Here is a 14,898-nt window from a genome sequence, read left to right as displayed (position 1 = left end):
ATAAAAACATGTTTATACATATATAAGTGCCACATATTTACAGTCTTTCCTGACCTTCCAAGCTGGGGTTAGATGTGCCACCTCTTGAGTTGCCCTTTCATGGGGTTTCGTCTGTTTGCTTAGAACTGTTGATATTTCTGTCACTATTGGATATCTCTGTGGTGTATCACTGTATCCTCAGCTTCTTTCTAGGTGTACAGGACATGCCTGTTAGTTGTCTACAATCTCAAGAAGTGCCCATGGAAAGATTCCTTCTCTGCAAAATTTTACTAACAACAGTCCCTTCTATTCATCGGCCACTTTCCAGAGCCCTTTCATGTCTGTGACCTCACTTGATGCTGTGTAGCGTCAGGGTTTATACAGCCGAACGGGGCTGAGAGTGGGGCTCAGAGAGGAGGCATCCAGTCTCCATAATCACAGTTCGTAGTCAAGGAACTGGGATCTGAACAAAAGCTAACATAACTCCACAGCCCGTGTTCTTTGGACCCCATACTTATTCCCTCTTCTGATTTCTCTCTCAGGGTTTGCTTATTTATCTCCATTGATTTTCCTGATAATATTCTTTACCACTTCTGCATCAGTTGCGTGGACCAAATTGATGTATGTACACATGGTGTAGGACCACTTGCTCAACCTAAGGAGGCAAGGTGTTCTCTGACTTAGAGATCAGAACACCCATCTATTTCTCCAGAGATAAATATAATCAATTGTATAAGTATGGTGTTTTTTGTTTGTTTGTTTGTTGTTTTTGGAAGTGGCCACTGATGCACTTGAGTTAACAAAGGAGGACTTTTTTCCTTTCCAAATACGGTTTTGTACTTCTAGCAACCGCCGCTGGCTGTTCAAACTTTATTCAGAAATTAAAGGTTTTATTCTCTATTGAATGTTCCTTGGAAGTTTCTGTGGTACTCTCCAGCCTTGTCTTGGAGATGTCAACGACACAATAGCAAAGCACTGAGGACAATGTAGCCCCCAGGAAGTATACAGTCTAAACAGTGGCCATGTGGCCCAGATTTCCCAGAAAGGTCCCGGTTTTCAGAATCCTGTGCCAGGAGCCCACGAACACATCTATATCTTTGGTGCATATACTTTCCAGATTCATATGCAACCTGCCACATAAAATCTAAGGCTTCATAAGTAAGATGCTAGGTTTTTTAACCCCTAGTTTCTTACAAAGGTGATGTGGGGGGAGGTTAGAGATACCTACGTTATAAGGAAGGTTATTTAGATAACCACAATGAAAACACGGTACTGACAGATAAAATCATGCAACAAGGTCCTATTCCTTAGGTGCTAAACAGTTGATTCTGCACTTCCTGGTGGTCAAAGGAAAAAGATAAAAAACCAGTTTTAAGATTCACAGTTTCCTAGATTCTCTAGGAAACAAACAACTTGGTCTGAGGAGTCCCAGAGAGTATGTGCTGCAGTTAAGGTATGTGCTTGTTTTTTGTTTTTTTTTTTTTAAGATTTTATTTATTTATTTGACAGAGAGAGAGACAGTGAGAGAGGGAATACAAGCAGGGGAAGTGGGAGAGGGAGAAGCGGGCTTCCCGCTGAGCAGGGAGCCCGATGCAGGGCTCGATGCCAACGACTGAGCCACCCAGGTGCCCCAAGAGCATATATTTTTCTTTATGTAATTGAAACAGAATAAATTCCCAGAACAACATCCTAAGACTTCTGGCCAGCCTTCCCTTGGAATACAGTATGTCCTTACTCCACTAATGAAACTTTGCTAATTATAAAATTCCTTAAGTTGGGTCCTGGAAGAAAAATGTTTTGCACAGTTTACAAATAATATGCCTCTGTGGGGTGAGTGCTGACTCGTGCATTTCAGGTTTTGGCTTATTTGGATATTCATAAGGGTCCGTCTTTGCTGATTATGTCAGCACAAACTCTTTATTGAATTATGGATTTGGTATTTAATCAAGGCCTGTGCCTTATTGTTAGCCATGTAGCATTCCATTGTTGCAGTGGAAAATGGAATGTGTAAAAACCTGCCTCACGTGAAAATCTATTGGCCCACTGATAATGTTTTACAGTACACTCTTTCATATCCCTATAATCCTTATCTGCCAGAGAAGTGAGAATAAATAAGCACACCTCACCCCTGGTGGGTGGGGCAACGCTTCTGTCAGAGGGCTGGCCGGCTGGATGCAGTGCCAGTTCTTGTGAGTTTGCTTTTCCTATATTAATCCTGTACTCGAGAGCTGAGGCTCTTTTTAGAGAAATACTCATATATAGGAGAGAGAATTTGTATTCTAATGTAATTGCTCACCTGAGAGGGTTTGACTTAGTCTAGGGATTCCTACCGCTTGGTTGCACCTAAACTTTCATAGACAACTAACTACTGTCGCTTGGGCCCCACCTCCAGGGCCTTGGATTCACCTGGTCTGGGTGGTCCCAGGTGATACCGCCGTGCAGCCAAGCCAGAAGATCACTGAGTTGTGCTCTCAGAGGGGCAGTTCCTCTGTTTAATGGCTGTGAGCTGTGCGTCCCAGCTCCACACTAGATCTTTGAGGATAAAAGTCTTCCATGACTTCTTCTGGAATCTGCTGTTCTGGGAGTCTGCTTGGGCATTTATGGCACAGGGGAAAGGGCTCAACGTGAAGTTCCTGAAATACAGGCCTGTGTCCTGGTACTTTTCTAGCTGAGAGGCCCTGGGGAATCTATTTCAGTCTCTGGAGAAAAATCAGGAACTTGCTCTGTCGTGAATTTGGAATTGCTTACATGGGAGACAGCATCGTAATTTCATAATTTTGATGCCCGAAAACCACCTTCTGGCTGTGTTAATACCAGTGAGTGTAGAGTGACTCATTGCTAAGAAAGGGAGAATCATTTTCACTTCTCTAGGCTGTTGGGAAGATTTAAATAAGATGATGTTACAAAGGGCCCTTCATGTGAGAAGTGGTTCATAAAAGTTTGTTCCATTCTCATTCTCCACCTCCCCTAGGATTCCTTCTTTTTACTCTTCTTTGTGTTCCTCTGGTAGAAGTCTCAAAGATTTTCACTGAGAAGCTGTGCATTAGATGATCCTTTCTCTGGGCCCAGGTATCCAAGCCAGAGGCCAGTTAATCTTAAGTCTCCAGATTCTGACCTCCTCTGCCCATTGACAATTTATACCTGGTCTTTGGGCCTCCAGATTTTCTGTTCTCCACATTCCCCTTCTGCAGTCAGTGTTGTAGTCCTCAGATGAAGTTACAGAGTAGCATGATAAATGCCAGGAGAGGGAATGTCCACGGTGTTATGGGGTCACAGGGAGGTCCCTAACTTGGCTGGGGCCTGGGGTTGTTTAGTCTCCAAAGACTTCCTTAAAGAAATGCCATCTCACTCAGGTTCTAGAGGTATAGTTGGAGTTAGCCTCACATAGAGAGGGAAGAGTGGGCCAGAGGAATAGTATGGGCGAAGACTCAGGGGTGGGCAAGGGCTTGGTGGGCTGAGAGGGTCAGGATGACAGGATCCCCAGGAGTGGTACTGAATGCTAGAATAGTTTCTTTCCTTTTTGTTTTTTGTTTTGTTTTGTTTTGTTTTAAGATTTTTCTATTTATTTTAGAGAAAGCGTGAACGAGCCGGGGGGGGGGGAGGGGCAGAGGGAGATGGAGAGAGAATCTCAAGCCGACTTCCCACTGAGCACAGAGTCCAACTCGACTCGGGGCTCGAACCCAGGACCCTGAGATCATGACCCTAGCCGATATCAAGAGTCAGACACTCAACAGATTGAGCCCCCCGGGGGCCCCACTGGGACAATTTCTGAAGGAGAGCCAGTAAGCTCACAAATGTTTTGATGGCTGCTTATCTGTCTCTGTGCCATGGTCACCTGATACGTCATATGTGCTGAGTTATATTGTTAGGTTAGTGCGTTCTCAGGGCTTAGTGGGTGGGTTAATAAGTAGGAGGAATGGGGAGAAGCTGTCCTTGAGTGGGTGGCTTTAAAATGGGCCATGAAGAAGGGTGGCTGGGATTGTAATCGAGCACAGGTGTGTGTGTGTGCGCGCATGTCCATGCGTGTGGTGGTGTGGTGCCAGGCCGGTGGAGCACGTGACCCAAGTGTGGTCATACAGGGGAGGAGGACTTCAGAAAGAGTGAACTTCTGCTGGTGGGGAGGGTAAATGGAAACGTCCTCACCGTCTCGAATCAGCTAGCTCAGCCTAGCTTATTTTTGGTAACTTTGCATTTTTTACTATGCAACCTGTAATTCCTGGGGTTTGCCGGGCTAAGGATTTGTGGCTTCATCCTATAGGAAGCCTTAGATAAATTTAAAGCAGAGGGCAGGGGCGCCTGGGTGGCTCAGTTGGTTGGGCATCTGCCTTTGGCTCAGGTTGTGATCCTGCGGTCCTAGGATTGAGCCCCGCGTCTCCCCCATTATCCCTCTACTCCCTGCTTGTGCTCCCTCTCAATCTCTCTCTCTCTCTCTCTCTCTCTCTCTCAAATAAATAAAATCTTTAAAAAATAATAAAGCAAAGGTCAGGGATGGGGTGTAGGTGACATGATCAGATAGGCATTTTAAGAAGTTCTAGCTGCAGAGTGGAGAATGAATCAGAGGAGGTCAAGAATGGATACATTGTAACCTCTAAACTATTTTCTCATCTAATTTAAGGACTCTTTTCTCCAAAATTTACAAGCTTCTGCCTGAATCAGACAATCCTAATGTACCCTGTGGTTCCCAAAGGGCTCTCATGCATATTCTCTGTTAGGTCAGAGGGGACAGTCTCCCCTAGTACCAAGCACCCATCCCTGTAACCAGAGGGGATGCCTAGACGTGGGGAGGCAGGGTTCCTGGCGTTTTCCCTACTTCTGTTTATGTGGTGAGCTCTTAGGTCCTTTTGGAAAAGTTGTCTTGATTTTTTTTAAATGATGGTAAGAAAAAGTGGAGATCAGCAGGGAAAAGTGATCCATCCTTAGACCCCTCCCCCTGTCCTTTTAGACCTAAGCCAGCTGTTCCTCATCCTCCACAAAACCTCCCCTCTTTGTCCTTTCCTCACCTTCACCACATCCCCTTAGCCCTCTGTTGACTTTTGTGTTGTGGCATCGCTTTGAGAGTTCTGCCTCTTCCCCCTTGGAAATTACCAATCTCTGAGGAGAAGGATTAGTTACTCATTATTCTTTTTTCCTACAAATTAGAGTGATTGGTGCACAAAAGGTTTTATGGCTCCAGGAGAGCTGGTCCATAGCTCCCCTGTTATTAGGAACAACTGCAGTTATGGTCTTGGGATACCTGCATGCAGCGGCCCGGTAGGCATCTCCGTCAGAAGGTGCCACGGGCAAGAGGTAGACATGCCCAGACCTCTTCCTTTCTCTGTTTCGTGTCCCAGGTGATGGTAACGTTGCACATACGCCTTTTCTCCGCCCATCACCCTCGGGTTGATTTTGCCTCTCTTAGGTGCATTATTGGTCCTCTCCCTCCAGCTCCTGTGTGTTCTCCACATTTTTCACCTGTCCATCCATACAAACTTGTGCCTCGAGTTTAACTGTGTGCATGTCTCACAGTATCTTAACTTTTCTCTGCTTGGCCAGGTCACTCCCACCCTGCAGCCTTCCTGAAACCCAGACCCATTTACATCTGCCCAGAACCCTGGACAGCTCCCGGTCATCTTGAGGCGTCTTCTGATCAGGCCCCTGTGTCCCTCTCCAGGGAGGAAGTGCTAATTACCCTGACAGCTAATTACTCTAGCAGTTTGCATTGTATCATCCAAGATGAAATACCACTAGTGCTTGCTCACAGAACTTTGCATGACGACGGAAATGTTCTGTCTCTGTGTGGTCCGATATGGTAGCTCTTAGCCGCATATGCTTGTTGAGCCCTGGAAGTGTGGTTGGTGTGACTGAAGACTCACATTTTTCATTGTACTTAATTTTAATTAAATTTAAATGGCTGTATGTATTAACGTCTACCATATTGGACATTATAGTACTAGACCCATGCTGTGCCTACCCCGTATCTCTGTTCCTTGGCTCAAGTGTTTCTCTGTTTCCTGAGTGCTCATCCCTGCATTCTTTTCCAAAAAAACCCTTCTACTGATCCTGTAGAATCAGCTCAACTCTCCACCCGCCCCAAGCCTTTCCTGATCTTGAGACGGAATTTGGTGCTGCTTCAGCCTGGCATCCACCCCCACCTGTGGGACTCATGATACACTTTACTTTTGCATCTTACCATCTCTTGCCTCTGACTTTTTATTTCACTTCTCCCTATGAGATAGCAAGGTCCTCCACCATAGGGCTAAATCTCTCCTGATATCCCAAGAGCATAGCCCCATACCTGCTGGTCCCTGCATCACGAGGGGCTGGGATACAGTGTCAGACACAGACGTTTCTGCATTCCAGCCCTGTTTCTGCTACCCACCAACTCTGCGGCTTTGGCCACGTCTGCCCAGCTGAGCCTTAGTTCTTTTTGCCTGTAGATGTGGCATTTTAATTCCTTCATTGCTCAAGTGGTTATGAGAATTACTGATAATATACATCAAGTACCTGGGGCATGGCAGGCCCTCAGTAATTGGTCGCTGCTATTATTAGGTGTTCTACAAATGTTTGAGCCTTTACCACTACAATCCCTCGTGTGCTTGAGCACTAGCCAGTGTGTTGATCAGCAACGTAACATTCACTTTTTACAATAACCCTAATAAGGGTCTTATTACTTACTACTCACTTGCTAGGTGAAGTTAGACTCCACAGCTAGGACGTGACTTAGGTGGGACTCCAACCCACATTTGCCTGAGTGCAAAGCCCTCGCTAGGCTTCCTCACTGCTGTCACAGGCATTTCTACTTAATGCCAGGTAGCACTGCACATATTCAGTTAAAGCAGATCACAAGGAGAAATCATTGTAACGCAACCAATGGAAATTTCCCAAACTAGTTGACTTGGGAGACTGCACGCTGCAGTCCTTGTACGACGATACTTCCATTCCCTGTTTGCAGTTTTTAGGTAAAGAGATAAGGAAACATTTAATCCATTCTCTCAATTAAGATATGTAATAGATTGCCATGGGCATTTTCAAGAGAAGTGTTCAATGCTAGTGTTGTGAACTGCATTGATCAGCTGGTCTCGGAAGTCTCATTGATTATCAGGTCTGTGTAAAGCAGAAAGGCTGCTAGTATCTGATCCTTAGAAAACCTAAAGTTCAGTGTTTGAAGGCAGCTCACAGGACCCTCCAATCAGGACCTCACTCTCCTCATCTGTACGGTGAGTCCTACTTTTGAGAAGACTTGACTGGAGGCTGGATTCTGGGCATTTTTATTGACACCCCTGGGGGCCCTGTCCCTAGAGCTGCTTTGTTTTGTGATCACCTCCCTTTCCCACCTCATTTACTGAGTGCCCACTCCATGCAGGGCACTGGGTTACCTGTACTGAAAAGACAGCTGTCACTGAGATAGGGCTGGATGTTTGACCTCTGACCAGAGGACAGTGATAAAATGCCTGCACACACAATCTTAACTGACATGTAAGGTAAGTGGTATTTGCTGCAGGTAAGAAGAGCCTCAGTGATTCACTCGCCTCAACCCAAGGCATCAGGTACCACTATCCCCATTTTAGAGTTGAGGAAGCAGACACACGAGAGATTACACGACCTGCCCAAATCACACAGCCAGAAACTGTGAGAGCTAGGATTTGAACCTAGGCTGTCCAGCTTCAGTCTTTGCTTGCGGACCCACAGTGTTCTCCTGCCTCTCCCTTTCTGGACTGACGATTAGGGTATGTGGTCCCATGGCATAAGTCGTATGGGGGCTTTCCACACTGGTCTACACCATAGATTACCCGAGAAGCTTTAGGCTTGCTGGGCCTGAATCCCTAAAAGAGGGTCCAGAAAATGATATGCTTCTTAAAAAAAAAAAAAAAAAAAAAAAGTCCCCGAATGATGAATAGGAGCAGCCAGGTTTGGGCATCGCTACCATGAGAAAACATTGCACCAATGCTAGGACAGTGCAGTTGAAGGAGGGAAATAAAGGCCAATAAAGGCTAATTCTTCTGCAGAGGAGTAGGGTGGGGAGAGAGAAGGTGTGAGGAACAGCCTGTGTTTGAACTGGGTATGAAAAGATGAAGGGCCATTAGCTGGATTTTCTCCCGTGGGAATAAATCTGATCACACCCGGAAGGTTCCAGACCCTCGGGAAAGAGAGAGAGAGAGAGAGACACCCCTTACTCCCATTTCACTGGAAGTGTATGTAGGGAGCCTGGTGACATAATTTGTCATTGTTACCCAGGACCACAGTTAGTATAAAATACCTTGTCCTGTATGGCATCATTTCGGGACCTCCTCCAAATTGCTATAGAAACTCTTTGCCCACTTTCCACAAATCCTGAAATCTCGGAGTTCTGCCTTTTGGTTTTAAGCCCTTGCTGATTATAGCTGAGAAACAAAACGGCCTGGATTGCTGACACACTACAACACCGGTCAGTCCCATTAGCGGTGCAGCTGTTTTAACCTGTAGCGAGTACACATGCAGGGATCTAGCTGAATTGGCAGGGGGTGGGGGTGGGGTGGTAGTGAAAATTGTTACTCACCCAAATAAGGTCTGGGTTAAAACTAGGAGTGTAAAGAGCTTAACTGGGAGAAAGGGCGGGTTGTGACTAGGAGCAGCAGGACAAGGTGCCTGTCCCCTGGTGTCCTCTGCTGTGCTGTCCCCGAAGACTGGCCCAACCAGATCAGGTTTGCAAACAGTTGTTCTGGGCGTCTATAGAAGAGCAGGAGTGGAGCCGTAGAGCTTGGGAGGAGGATTAGCCTTTCAGCTAGGGTGTGACCGGCATGTATTAAAGGGGGTTCTAGCAGGGTCCCCGTTTTCTTTTTTTCCTCCCTTCCCCCCGCCCCTTCAACTAGGATAAAATGAACACAGAAAAGAAAGACTGATTCTAAAACACCAGAACTGGTTTGTGAAGATTGGCATGCTGCTGTAATCCTCTGGTTGACAGATTAATGTCCTAAGGGTCAGTGTTCACCATCTGCCCCAACGCTTTTCACATTTAAGTAGTGTTTTTCCTTACTACATGTAAAACCAAGCCGTTGCAAATTACTGTAAACTTACAAGAAACCAAAATCTCATACTGCCCACCCAGCCTCCCCCAACACTCTCTCTCTCACACACACATACACACACACTTCAATTTAATAGCTAAGCATTGTCTGAAGTACACAAAAATGTTTCAAGTATTTTTTTTTTAAAGATTTCATTGTTTCCTCCCCTGGCCCCCCAGCCTTTAAAGCAGATAGGGTTGAGGATTCAAGGTGATTTATTTTGATGATTTCAGTAATAAAACTCAAGGGGAAAATTGGTTCATAGTGAATACAGCCACTTTTCATTAAATGCAGCTAAGGGCCCAAGAATGAATCTGAAATGGAGACTGGATCTGCCATTTGAATAAGGGACAAATATACAATTTGCATCTGACATAAATTCTCCTAGGGTCGTGTTAAGAATGCAGCAGGCAAGGATTGAAAATGAAATTGACTTCTCACCTATTGCTGTCCCTCTCTGAGCTCTGCTCCTCTAGAAGTCTTTAATGGCTGCAGGTACAAAGGCTGGGATGTAGCCCTTTGGGCTTTCCCCAGTCACAGAGATCTTTAACAGAATGCTGCTTTAGGCCTGGATCCACCGGCCACCTTGGCTGTGCTAGAATCTCCTTTAAATAAAAGCAGCAGGGCCTCTATGAGCGCCACAGCCTGGAAGAGCCGCCCCACATCATTAAACAGGGTGTATGGGCCTTGCTTCTAATCCCCCCAAACCCCAGGTGCCTATTTGCCATGCGGTGTCTGAATATGGAATTTCAGGATTTCTAAATGAGGTTGAAATCATCACTCTTCCTCCCCAAATTAAAAAAAAAAAAAAAATCATTTCTCCTCCATTAAAAGTAACCTAAGTGAGTTAATTGCTTTCAGTTAAAGAAAATCTTTACAGTGTTATATTTCATGCCTTGTTCTCAGCTGTCCCTTGTCTGCAGGAGGTGGGAAGGGGGCTGGGAGCTTCTGTCTTTTGCACCTAACAGTTTGTCACACACTTTGTCAGGTGCATCATATATGTGATCACATATCTTGTTTTTTTTTTCCCACTTTTTTTTTGTTGGGTACATAATAAAGATACTGAAAATAGAGAAAAATGAATAAAACGTAAGTGGACAGCCTAATGAACGATTGTAAAATGAACACTTATAAAACACATACCCAAATCAGGACCTTAGAACATAACTCGTGCCCCCGAATTTCCCTATGTTCCCTCTCAGCCATCATCCCTTCCTCCCTTCTAACAGAAACCCTCCTGTCTTTTATGATACTTACTTCCTTGCTCTTAGGAATAAAGAAATATGTAAACAGTTTCGTTTTGCCAGATCTGGAATTTCATATAAATGCAAGCACCCAGGGTGTATTCTGTTGTGCTTCTCTCCTTTTGCACAGTGTGTGTCTTTATGATTCATCTGCATCGTTGCATATAATAAAATAACTTTTAGTTAATTTATTTTTACTGAAATACAGTATTCCATCATATGAATATGCCATAATTTTTACCATCCAATTCTATGACATCTGGATTTAGAACTCTTAGAGCGTGCTACTATCACCAGCTTACCCCCCCCCCCCCCATGTATTCGGATACATATAAGCATGCATTTAGGTGGGATGGGACTGTGGGGTCAGGGAATGTGTGTATGGTTAGCTTTAAATAGGGTATATTTTCAGCTTTCTTTCGTATTACCAAATTTTCCCAAAGTGATTGTTTCCATTTCCAGTCCCAGCAATGGTGAGTTCATGTTGACCCATGCTCTGTTTGACACTTGGTATTTCAGACTTCGAATTTTTTCACCCGTGATCATTTTTATCCCTATAATATTCTCCTAAGGCAATCCTATTTTATAAAAGAGGAAGCTGTATTCTCAAATTTTTAAAAAAAAAGTTGCCATAAAACATTAAGGAAACATAAAAAGGATCAAGTCCATAATTGAATAGTCAAGGAAGACCAAATACCTACATTGTTTTATAACCACATTGTAAGTTTACGTACAGTCTGTGACACCCAAACAATCTGATCTATCTTGTATTTTATTGCTTTGGAGGTGAATGGCTTTAGGGGAAAAAAATTCTTCAGATGGCTTGTGCTTTGGTCAGGATAAGAAAATAAATAGTAATAAAACAAAACTAAAACAAAATAAAAATAATGTTAATAATACCTCTGCCTTCCCTTTATGAAATGCTCATTCTGGAACAGGTACTGAGCAGATTCCATATATTGTTACCAGTGCACTTTTCTACGATCATGTGCTTGAGTTCTTGAGTGATGTGAGAAAAAGCAAAGACTACTTTGGTGTGCAGAGTCTTGGGAACTTTTATTCTTGCTTCAAGGCCTGGACGTCTTCTGCCCCAGTCCTAAATGGATATTGTAGACAAAGTTCACCTGTGAGAGATAAACCAACTTTCTTTATCCTTTCCTTACCACCTTGTTACTTGTGCATGTTTCCCTTGGAAGTCTCTTATTTCAAGGTAGGAAGTCTCTCCCTTGCATGGTGAGCTCTCTTGCAAATCTTCGCCCATAAGTGGAAGGATCTCTTTGTACTCCGTCCCTCCCTATGTTAGTGAAGTAGAACAAATAATCACAATGGTACATATGTTACATATCACCTGCCAAAGAAAGGGTATGATGTTCTACAACCAGATGCAGATTATTGTGGGGGATTTTTGTTTAATACAGAAGGACATTCCTCTGCAACATTGATTAATGTTGAAACTAAAATGTCAGACCTCGAAGGGGAGCCAAGAATACTCTTACCCTAACATACATCCTCTCGTTTGACTCTCACAAAAATCTCATGAAGTAGATATTATTCTAACTACATTACAGATAGGGCAACTTTGCTTTAGAAAGGTTAAGTAACTTGCCCCAAATCACACAGCTAGAATGTGACAAAGTCTGCCTTTGAAGCCAGGTCTGCCTATATTGCTCTTAACTGCTATGCTATAATGCTTCCAATCAGAGAGAAAATTTCAAGCAGGAAAATTCAACCTACTCATAATAGCCTAGAATCTGGCTTTCCTGCAAATGAGGCTTTCCTGGGGTTGTCATTCTTCTGGGTTCATGTCCAGTATTTGATACTCTCCATTGTCCACTAGCATTTAAAAGAATTCCAATGGCAGAGAGCAAACACCTGCATCATTTGGAATTTATACAGGAAGACTGCACTCTGAGAATCTCTTTAGGTTGGGCCATCATTATGCTATTTGGGGCCCTATGATTTCAGTGCAGATATGCTATGTTAAATGGTTAATATTTCTCCAGTGTTCACCAAAGAGCTAAATGCAAAGGCTATAGTTGTAACTTGGATGTAATTTTTTGTGGTGATATAAATATGACTCTATTTGAAGTGGGTTGAATTAGAAAACTCATGAATAAATACTTTGACATAATCAGAATTATATAGCAAGGAGCTGACCTACTTTGCAGAAAGACTCCCCCAGAGTTCCTTGGCTAATAGTATGTTAACCCAACAGAGAAATCTTCTGCTAATAGCACTTAGCAGAGAAGATTGGAGCCTATAGTAATCAGGTAATCCAAAAAATAATTATTTCAGGCCTGGAATCATAAAAAATATATTTATGCCTTTTAAATTTTATTTCAACTAAAAATATATAATAAATGTACATCAATTTATTGATCTTTTGATGTCAGTATAAGGACTTTTTCTTGGCCTTGGAGTACGGTTTTGCTAATTGAAATGCTGTGTACTCCTCTAATGAAATCCATACCCGTAAAACTTATTTTCTGTCATTTCTAGTTTTGGTTTCTGTAAAGTGGCATGAGGATTTAAAAACACTTGTAAAGCAACTAGAATGTAGAATCCTTCTGGGTCCACGTGCTTTTTTACTTCATTTATTTGGTAGCACTTTCTATTAACAACTTGACCTTTTTGACTATTCCAAACATTGAACTCCATTTTCATAAAAATAGCAACTCGCTTTCTTTTTTTACTTCGTGTTTCACTGATATATGTAAAGTTTAATAATTATGTATTTCCGATAACAAGTACAACTCTCATAAGTAGGTTTGGGAACAAATATATGAGATTCTTGGTCAACATCTGACTTAAGGGCATGAAACAGAAAGAAATCAAGTAGTCTCCTTGGCATCGGGGTTCAGAATGCAGCCAGCATCAGATGGTAAGAAGGGTCAGTGCAGCACATTGATTACCTTAACAGATTCTCTCCTGTACCTGTCCTACAGAGTGGTGCTGGAGATGTGAACTAAAGTAAGGCATATACATAAAGTGACGAGCATAATAAAGTGAAGAGTATTTAGATCTCAGAAGTTTGTAGTAGCTTAAATTCTTCCTTTTTTCTCCCATCAATTCAGTCAATACATTTTTATTGGATTGTTATCCGTGGTTTAAACCTTTAGGTTTTTTGTTTGTTTGTTTGTTTGTTTTACCAGATGATGAGCCTGCAGAAGATAAAGGGCTTGTCACAGTCAGACTATTCTGTCTCCATTATAATGCTTAACATCTAGTAAGCCTTAGGGAGTGTGTTTTAATCCATTGCAGTCGGGCAGGGTTGGGGTCATTCTCAGGGGAGGGTAGGAGACCTGGGTCTGGGTTCAGGATACCAAGAGTAGATCCTAGGGGCTGGTGCATGGAAAGGCGCCAAGTCTTAAGAGGCCAGTGGTGGGATCCCGATGGGGATTGTGGGGCCAAAGGTCTAAGTAAGACCAACTTTCTCAGGCACTTCTCAGGAATTTCCTTCCTTTTTTGGGCGGGGGGGGCGGGGGGAGGGGCGGTCAGTGCATCCTGCCAGCTGAAATCAATTTATCAAACTTCTTATGCAGGGACTTGCTACCAAACAAGAAGATGCTTGCAAAAGGAACCAAACATGATTTCACTCCTGGCAAGTTCTTTCTCTTTTCTTTTCTTTTTTCTTGTCTTTTCAACTCTAGTATAGTTAGCAGTGTATTACATTAGTTTCAGGTGTACAATGCAGTGATTCGACACTTAGCGTGCATCACCTGGTGCTCATCACAGCAAATGCACGCCTTCATCCCCATCACCTAGTTCACCAATCCCCCCAAGCCTGGGAACTTCTTTTTTTTTTTATAAAAGATTTTATTTATTTATTTGAGACAGAGAGAGAGAGAGCACAAGCGGGAAGGAGGGTCATAGGGAGAGGGAGAGCAGACTCTCCACTGACCAGGGAGACCAACGTGGGCCTCGATCCCAGGCCCTGATATCATGACCTGAGCCGAAGACAGACGCTTAACCAACTGAGTCATGCAGGTGCCCCCCCCCCCCCCGCCGCCTTTTTTTAAGATTTTATAAGCCTGGGAAATTCTTAAGGGCAGTGACCACATCCTACTCATTTTTAGATCTAAATCTATGAAAAGACAGATTAGGGATTAAATTTGGTAATTCCATGAAATGCCAGACTTTGAAATCAAACCGTCAAGAGCCTCACAGCCTCTTGCATGGACCAAAATTATCGCAGTCCTTCCTTGCTGGTGAATAAAAATATGCTGTTCCAATCATTGGTAACTCTGTTAATAAGAACCAAATTCCCTTCTACTAAACCTCATCTAAAAAGTAAAATGTTGTTTGGGCCCTACGCCAAGTAACAAAGAAATAAAGTGGACTTTATGAAATGTCTAGAGAAAGACTATTTTTGCTTTAGTGTGCTTTAATTTGAGAAAGCTGCCTAGTGTGAGCCACAAAGCATGCTGTCCTCTCTCATCTGCTTCTCTGTCTGGCAATTAGACTGTCTCTCCACCTCAGGGCTGGTTCTGGCTTTAATAACCCCATGATTTGCTATTCACACTGTTTCAGGGGTAAGTGGCTGGTACCAGGGGCCGCGTGCCTCTGATCACCGTTACCTGTGACAGGCAGTCCTGCTCTCTGATGTGGGGGGCTCATTAGGAAATGCTGATACTTGGGACCAGCCATCAGTG

General features: G+C 43.5%; 1 protein-coding gene across 4 annotated transcripts in view; it reads left to right on the top strand.

The window, feature by feature from the left end:
- DAB1 (DAB adaptor protein 1) overlaps window positions 1-14,898 on the top strand; it is a 1,151,191-nt gene that overhangs the window by 954,032 nt on the left and 182,261 nt on the right. The gene's annotated exons all lie outside the window — the stretch shown is intronic.

This window comes from Zalophus californianus, chromosome 4 (genome assembly GCF_009762305.2).
Source record: "Zalophus californianus isolate mZalCal1 chromosome 4, mZalCal1.pri.v2, whole genome shotgun sequence".
Classification (NCBI taxonomy): Eukaryota; Metazoa; Chordata; class Mammalia; order Carnivora; family Otariidae; genus Zalophus; species Zalophus californianus.
This window is presented reverse-complemented; position numbering and strand designations above follow the sequence as displayed.